General features: G+C 38.0%; 1 long non-coding RNA gene across 1 annotated transcript; it reads right to left on the bottom strand.

Moving 5' to 3' along the window:
- Positions 1-4972: 4972 nt before the first annotated feature.
- Positions 4973-6485, bottom strand: LOC130467064 (uncharacterized). Its single transcript, XR_008927226.1, has 2 exons — positions 6205-6485; positions 4973-5199 (listed from the first exon to the last, which is right to left on the bottom strand). It is a non-coding gene; the product is annotated as an uncharacterized lncRNA (long non-coding RNA).
- Between the last annotated feature and the right edge of the window lie 1593 nt (positions 6486-8078).

Below are 8078 nucleotides of genomic sequence, written 5' to 3'. Positions count from 1 at the left end.
TAAGACGTCTCTTGAGTTCTTCACACTTCTGTGGTACACACCATCTCCCTTTGAACCTCAAACTACCATCTTCATGAATCTTGAAATCCACTTCTTTCCCTTAACCCATCTTTTCTTTGATTTTCTCTAAGTACTCATCCCCAGCTTGACTTTCTCTAATCTCCTCGAATATAGACAACCCCAGCGATAATGCACTCAGTTTTGCTTTGGTTTCCCCAAGATTTACTATTTCCAGGCTAAGTCTCTGCATGTCTCGACACAACTCTTCAGGCACTACCAAGACATTCATACTATGGCTAGATTTCCTACTCAATGCATCGGCAACTACGTTTGCTTTCCCCTCATGGTACTGGATGTTCAAATCATAGTCCTTGATCAACTCTAACCATCTTCTTTGTCTCATGTTGAGATCTTTCTGGGTGAAAATGTATTTTAGGCTTTTGTGGTCTGTGAAGATCTTACATGTTGCCCCATAGAGGTAATGTCTCCAAATTTTCAAAGCGAAAACAATCGCAGCTAGCTCTAGATCGTGGGTAGGGTAATTAGCCTCATATGGTTTCAATTGACGCGACGCATACGCAATCACCTTCCCATTTTGCTGTAATACACACCCCAACCCATTCTTTGACGCATCACTATATACCTCAAACCCTTCATTCCCATCAGGCAAGGTTAAAACAGGTGCTGAGGTTAAACGCTCTTTGAGAATTTGGAAGGCTTCCTCACATTTTTCGCTCCACTCAAATTTTGATTCTTTCTTCATCAAGTTGGTCATGGGTCTTGCTATCTTTGAGAAATCTCTCACAAATCTCCTATAATACCCAGCTAGACCTAAGAAACTCCGAATATTAGACACATTCTTCGGAGTAGGCCACTCACTCACAGCTTGAATCTTGGCAGGATCCACAGAGACTCCTTCCTTTGACACATAATGCCCCAAAAATGCTACCTTTTCCAGACGGAACTCACACTTAGAGAACTTTGCATACAACTGGTTCTTCCTAAGCGTCTCCAAGATAACCCTCAAATGTTCATCATGTTCCTTTTCATTCCTCGAATAGATCAGAATATCATCAATGAATACCACCACAAACTTATCTAGGAACTCATGGAAAATCCTATTCATCAGATCCATAAATATGGCGGGTGCATTGGTTAACCCAAAAGGCATTACTGTAAACTCATAATGGCCATAACGAGTCCTAAATGCAGTCTTAGGAATGTCTTTTTCAGCTACCCTCAATTGGTGATATCCCGAACGCAAATCAATCTTTGAGAATACACTTGCCCCGTTCAACTGGTCAAACAGGTCATCTATCCTAGGCAAAGGATATTTGTTTTTTATTGTTACGTTGTTCAACTCCCTATAATCAATACATAGCCGCATACTCCCATCTTTCTTTTTGACAAACAATACTGGAGCTCCCCACGGTGATGCACTAGGCCTAATGTACCCCTTGTCGAACAAGTCCTGCAATTGTGTCTTTAACTCACTCATTTCTGGGGGTGCCATCCTATAAGGTGCTTTGGATATAGGTGCGGTTCCGGGATTTAACTCTATGGTAAATTCAAGGGTTCTAGCCGGTGGCATACCCGGAATCTCATCCGGAAATACATCTACAAATTCTCTTACGATTGGGACATCCTCTATCTTTACCCCAACTTTCTTACTCACATCTTGGACACTACAGAAAAATAGTTCACACCCTTTATTGACCAGTTTCCTCACTTGTAATGCGGAGATCACCCCAAAGTTCCTAGACTTCCCAAAACGTCTATATGATATTGATTTCCCAGTAGGGTTCTTTAGGCTTACTTTCTGAATCTCGCAATCTATCCTGGCCTTGTATAAGCTTAGCCAATCCATCCCCAGAATCACATCTAGGTCCCCCAAACTAAATTCTATCAAATTAGATGGAAAAGTGCAATCTTTTATCTTCAAAGGCAAGTTCTTAAATAGTTTCGTACACCTTATTGTTGCACCATTAGGCATACTAACAGGTAAATCATTTGCCTCAAAATCTACTAACATCAAATTTTTAACAATAGAGGTCGAAATAAAAGAATATGTTGCCCCTGAATCAAACAATGTTTTAACAGGTAAGGAGTTGATAGAGAAAGTACCCGAAACTACGTCTGCAGAACGTTCAGCTTCATTTCTACTCATTACGAACAGCTTTCCGGGAGCCTTGTTGTTATTGTTGTTTCCATTGGCAGGTTTGTTTTGGTTTCCCTGGTTGTTTGGTGCCCCAGCAGGCTTCGAACCTTGGTTCCCCGAATGGTTAAACCCTGGTTTCCCTTGGTTACTACTCCCACTACCATTCTGCTCTCTCTTCTGCTTTGTAAAGCACTCATACTCTCTATGCCCCTTCTTACGACAGTAGTTGCAAGTTACCAATTCCCCCTTACAGTCCTTCCCAGGGTGATTGTTGTTGCACATCTTACAGTGATGCACTCTGTTAGGCTGGTTTTTGTTGGTGTAGTTATTCCCCTGGTTATTTCTTCCCTGAAAGTTACCATTGCCATTACCATTCCCATTTCCATTTCTATTCCTTTTGAAGTTCCCCTGACTTCCCCCAGCATTAAACTCTTTCCTTTTATCCCCAACAACAATATTCTTTTTGTCCCTCCTGGTCTGCAGGCCATAAATATGGGCAGCTCTTCCATACACAATGTCTAAGGACGTAAAGGTTTCCCCGCCTAATCCCAGTTGGATCTCATCGGTTAACCCCTGCTCAAACCTCTGAGCCTTTAGTTCCTCAGTAGCTACCACCTCAGGTGCAAACCTCGACAAAGCTATAAACTTACTGTAGTATTCAGCAATGGTCATATTCCCCATCCTAAGGTTGATAAATTCTTGGGCTTTCTGCTTCCTCATAAAAGGAGGATAAAACTTCCCCCTCAAAGCAACAATAAAAGAATCCCAATTGAATCCCTCAGCAGCACTTAGTCTAGTCCCATTTTCCCTCCACCAAAGGTCGGCCTCATCTTTCAGGTAGAGGACAGCTTGGCCTACTTTCATATGCTCAGGACAGTTTACCGCCCCAAATAGTTTCTCAAATTCCCTGATCCAGTTTTCAAGGAAGGTGGGGTCTGCCTGCCCCTTAAAGTATGGTGGCTTAACTTTCGCAAGCCTTTCAAACATGTCCCCTGCAGAATCGGGACGCTCAGTTCTTTCCTGGGTTAGTTTTTCCGCCAAGAGGCGAATAGCAGCAGCTAGGTCACTATTATTGGCCATCCTAGAGCGCGACCTGAAATCAATATGCTCTAATTCAGGTTCAAAACTTTACTTACATTATCCTCTAGCAATGCAATATCACATCAACATTCAAAATGCACACGAAATGAACAATCATGCAAAACATTCAACTGAGAGACAAGGAATAACTTCAATCATCACGAATAATAAGATAGAATAAAAGAAGAAAACATTCCCCTTGCGTGCCCGTAAAACTTTGATCCTTTAGATAGTCAATAATCTAACTTTTAATTCTCAGAAGAATGTCAATAACAATCCTAAATATTAACACACACCTGTTCTCAAAATAAAGTAAAAAGGTTCTACGATATAAACATAAACTATGGTTGGGCGGATTGTCCAATATTTTTCTCACACACAACTAAATATGTAAGCAAAGCTAAAGGGAAACATCATCAGACTTGTCCTTTGATTCGCTATAACCTTCTAGGGTGAATAACTCATATTTAAGTTCATCATCGTCATCCATATCAAAATAATAAGCTTCTTTTCTTGGCCTAGAGGATCTTCGTAGACCTTGAAGTTGATGATTAGCTTCCTCTGGCTCAGGCTCAGGTTCAGGTTCATGTTCAGGCTCAAACTCAAACTCAGGTTCAACCTCCAATTCATGCTCGAACTCAAACTCAAATTCTTGTTCGAACTCAAACCCAAATTCATGCTCAAACTCAGGCTCCAAATCGCTTTCAGGTCTCAAAACAGCTTGATAAATATCGACCCTAGTTTGCCCACTAGCACGATCAAATTCACGAAGGGCTTCATCATCACTATCAGGTTCTCCTGCTCTTAAAACTCGACGCAGAACAAGTTCATGGCTGGTGTAACTGTTAATGTCAGACTCGTAATCCATTTCATTTTCATCATCGCTTAGAACAATAGGGTTAGAATTGCTCCCTATTCTATTTCCTTGTATGCCAGACATGATTAGTGATCTATAACAATTAAACATAGTTTCTATGTTAGTAATTAGTACTCTCGCTTACCGTATGATCCCACAATACACAACAAGTAAGAATATGTATTAATGGCAAAGCATAGGAAAGACACGACAGTTAGCAGGCACAAAAGTACAATCATGTTGACATAATGCAGACACAATGTTTCTATTCTATATGCCCTTTCCTATGCTACCCATCTCTCAAAATAAACATAGTATATCAAACATTGAAGCATAAAAGAATAAAACGAGAATGATTTATAAGAATTAATTTGTTTAAACGAATAATTATTTAAACGACAAATAATTAATAAATAAATACAATATTTTTTTTTATTATTATTATTTTTTTTTCACGGTACTGTAGCAGCAGTAAATTTTTTTTTTTTTATATATATAATTACGAAAATATTAATTTAAATTAAAAAAAAACGAAATACATGAAGTCACACAAACAAGAACGTATTTCAAAGCGTGTAATTCAAGAGTTAATTTTAAAATAAATTCAAACATTTCTAACTAATAACTTTCAATTTATTCACTAGTTGTAGTTTACTTCAACGAAATTCTTTTTATGTAACTAATTAGTTAGTTAGGTGCCTAAAATTTAAAAAGGTAGACACGAAATGTCAGTAAAACCTTTAGCTCAAAAATACCACTTTGTAACACCCCGACAATTCCCATTTTCTAAAATAACCCTTTTTAAATATAACTGTAGGGAATTATCAAAGTATTATCGCCCGTGTGAAAACGTACGGCTTATTCAGAATTTTGCAGCGGAAAACATAAAACTAACTTTTAGGTTCATAAATAATCTTATTACATATTAGGTCCAAAACCAATTAACTGAAATAAGGAAATACGAATAGTACGACAAATTTCAAATTTAAGTTAACAAACCAAATCACTTAATAAAGAAAATATAACTACAAGCTCTCTAATCCCGATCCCAATGATGCATCATCTTCAAACCTGTAGATGGGCAACGCTTATTGATCCTTAGAGACTGCTCACCAGAGATGGGTCATCACAGGATCAATAAGGCATAGCCATGATCAACACACACAAACAAAGCACGTAATCAGCAAAGCTGAGTACTACATACTAAAACAATAATAATCCTAATATGATACTATTAACGAACAACCCTAACATGATACTAGTGAACATAAACAAGGGCAGACAAAATATGATAATTTAACGACCATACTTATCTAGGCTAGGCTAGACTGGACTGGACTGGACTTTTATAACAATAATATTATTTTAATTGAAATAGACAATGGACCGAGTTTTCTAGCTAGATGCTTCACTAAGGAAGACGAGGTACGGGCGCGACTCCGTAACCTCAATGACCTGCGATATCGAGGAACGTTTGAATAAAAATAGGAAACTGTGATCAATCCGGTCCGAATTAAAGGCCATGGGCTACCACCATGAACCCCAACTCCTGTTTGTCCGTCACTTTAGACGTGCACAGTCTAAAGCTATTGCTACTCAGTTTCACTTTACATGATTTACAAATTGACACCCTGTTATGACTCAACAATCACATAAGGCATACAATCCACATTTAATTACAACTGTTTTTATCTTGGAATTAAGTAAGTGATCACAAAGGCATCAAACCAGACTCATTCCAATTAACTCCAATCCTTCTTTTAATACTGATCAACCCTGTATATGGGTATAAGGTTTCAACTTACTAAATGAGGTCCTCGGCCCTCATAAAGTAGTGAAAAAGCTAAAAGGGAACAACAATCCACTGATCTGAATTATATGCAAAGTAATCTAGTGTTCCCAATCAAACATATTTGTATCAACCATCCATACTAACATGCTATAATCCTCAAAATGCAATATAGGTTCAATATGTCCAACCAACAGTATTAAACATGCAATATTCAACCTGACTAAATTCATCAACGATATCAACATAACCAAGTTCATCAACAATGCAACATGGTTTCAACAATTAGCACACATTCCAAGCACACAGGTATGTACGTACCTTGTGTAAACAAACTGATAGGCCACCTTAACACTTTCAAAAGTCGCCTAAAGAGAATTCTCCGCCTAAACAATCCAACAAGTAATCTCAATCAATTTCTAATCATTGACAACCATAATAAAGCATTCTAAATGCATCCTAAATAGATTTAGAACTTTCCCCAATATCAAAACTTGAACATTTGCTTTCCTAGCATCATAATTATTGAACCAGTGATTGAAATTCGTTGAAAACTTTTGCAAACATCGTACTTTAAATTTTCAGCAATATTAATTCATTTAAAAGCTTCACCAAGGTCAATCTACGTTCCTAGTATCTCAAAACAACCAATTCAATAATTCATACTCAACCTATCATGATTAAAACTCATAAAAACCTTGAATTTCATACTTTAAACCATCAAAACCAACATTTCAATGTCATTAGATAATCTGAAAATCAATAACTTTATTATAAAATTCATATAATCTTAAATTCATAATTTACATCACAAAACCCATAGCTTTAATTCAAGAAAACATAATTCAAACTAATAAATCATGATTAAGCCCTAATTTAATTTTAATTAATCAAAACTGAAAATTAATTCGTTTTTAATCTCAACATCAAATCTGAAAATCATATTTACCATAAAAATTATAAATTTAATTTAAGAACATAATCTAAATTAACAAACTTTAATTTAAAATAATTAGTTACTTAGGGTTTAAGAAAGTAACCAATTCAAGAAGGAGGAGAGAGAGTTGGCCGGCGAACGGAGGTGGCTTGCGGCAGAGGCTGTGCGACGGCGGCACACGGTGGTGCTACTTGCGGTGGCTGCGCGAATTGGTGAAGGTCAGCCATGAAAAGGGAGGAGGAACGAGTACGAAAATAACAAAAAGAAAACAAGAAAGAAAAGGAGGGAGGATGGAGATCATTACCGGCGACAATAGGGTGGCGGCTCAGCGACGCGGTTGGGCGGAGGAGCGAGAAGATGGTGGCTGCGGCTAGCTTGCGCAAGGAGTTTGCAAGAAACAAAATTAGCATAGGAACGAAGGAGGAGGGATCGAAGGAGAAGGAGAAGGAGAAGGATACTTACCGGCGGCGAGGAGACCGGCGGCTGGAGCAACGGCGTGAAGGAGGAGAGCAGCGACGAGGAGAGAGAGAGAATGAGTTCTTGAGGGTTTGAAAACTTACATGAATAGTGAAGGAGGGTTTTGATTTTCTCTTCCTAGCTTTCACGTGAATTAGAAGAAAGAAGGGGAGGGTTTGAGTTTGGGTTTTGATGTTGGGCTTTTCAAGTGGGCTAGACTTAGGATTTAGCTTTTATGATTCGAGTCCAAAACTGAATAGGATCGTTTTCTAAATTCAATCAATTTTCGTAATTCAAATTCTTTTCAACTTAAAATTCTAAAATCATTTTCGATTTCGTAAATCGTTGAAAATATTAAAATGTAATAACTAAATATACGTTAACTATATATTTATTTCCAAAATTCATAAATTCTTATTTAAATATATTAAATATACGTTAAAATATATAACTGAAATGTATAAAATTACGTGGGATTACATCTGAGGTCGAACCTGCGCTTTTTTTTTGAGATATCCAAACATGAGATGGTGTATGGCGTAGTCCGGGAATGTGATCTTGATTGTGCGCTCCTTGTTGGAGTATATTTTTTCGCGAGCCCCCAAGCACTGGGGCTCGTCGGTCGCTTTTTCGCATCTTGTAATCATGTTTGGGGTCATGCTCGTATGTGCGAGCGACCTTTTATAGTAGGGTGCTACTTTAGCGAAGCCGTGGAGTGCGACTTTAGTTTTCAGGCGACATCCGGTCTTAGCTTGGCCCGGATTAATCCTTTGACAGACAAACATTTTTTATTTGGAAAACC

The sequence above is a fragment of the Spinacia oleracea genome, chromosome 2, assembly GCF_020520425.1.
Source record: "Spinacia oleracea cultivar Varoflay chromosome 2, BTI_SOV_V1, whole genome shotgun sequence".
NCBI lineage: Eukaryota > Viridiplantae > Streptophyta > Magnoliopsida > Caryophyllales > Amaranthaceae > Spinacia > Spinacia oleracea.
This window is presented reverse-complemented; position numbering and strand designations above follow the sequence as displayed.